Below are 684 nucleotides of genomic sequence, written 5' to 3'. Positions count from 1 at the left end.
CGTCGGGTCCTCTTAAGCGACGCTCGGAGTGGCGGCGTAAACACTAATAACTAGTTATGAACTGGACGAGTAAATTTTCTAAAAGTTTGCTTTTATACGGATAAGCATTCGTGTTTACTCATATGGATTTTAAGTTGGTGAAAGTGTGTTACTATGACATCCGTATGCTTGTTTCTGGAATTAGGTTCGTTGTTTTCCTTGACTAACAGTCTATCCTAGAATCACAAAGCTTGTCCGGATGTTTACTGTTCCAACCAAGAAATACTAATTTCTTAATAATAAAAATAGTTTTAAAATAAACTTATAATTTAGCCCATTCTGGTTGCATGTTTGCTATAGTATGAATGTTTGGAGTGATTTATCGGGTTTTAATCGATGAGAATTGTCGCGAATTGGAAAACTGATACTGAAATTCCTCGGAATATAGCGATATCTCATTTGTTTATTCCAGAAGTACTAAGTGCCAGTCGGCTCCGAGCTCCTGGAGAGTTACAGTGCCTGACTCCTTGTATGAGTGCTCGGTCGAATCCAAGATGGAAAAAACTCTCGAGCAGCGATACGCGATAAAGTTTTGTTTCAACCGAGGCCGGCATCTTAACGCTCCCCCAGCCGCCTTACAGTCCTGATTTGTCCCCATCCGACTTCTTTTTGTTCTCGAAAACTAAAAAAATCCCTCAAAGGCAC

The sequence above is a fragment of the Thermobia domestica genome, chromosome 14, assembly GCF_964235325.1.
Source record: "Thermobia domestica chromosome 14, izTheDome1.hap1.1, whole genome shotgun sequence".
Classification (NCBI taxonomy): Eukaryota; Metazoa; Arthropoda; class Insecta; order Zygentoma; family Lepismatidae; genus Thermobia; species Thermobia domestica.
Note: the sequence above shows the minus strand (reverse complement) of the source record.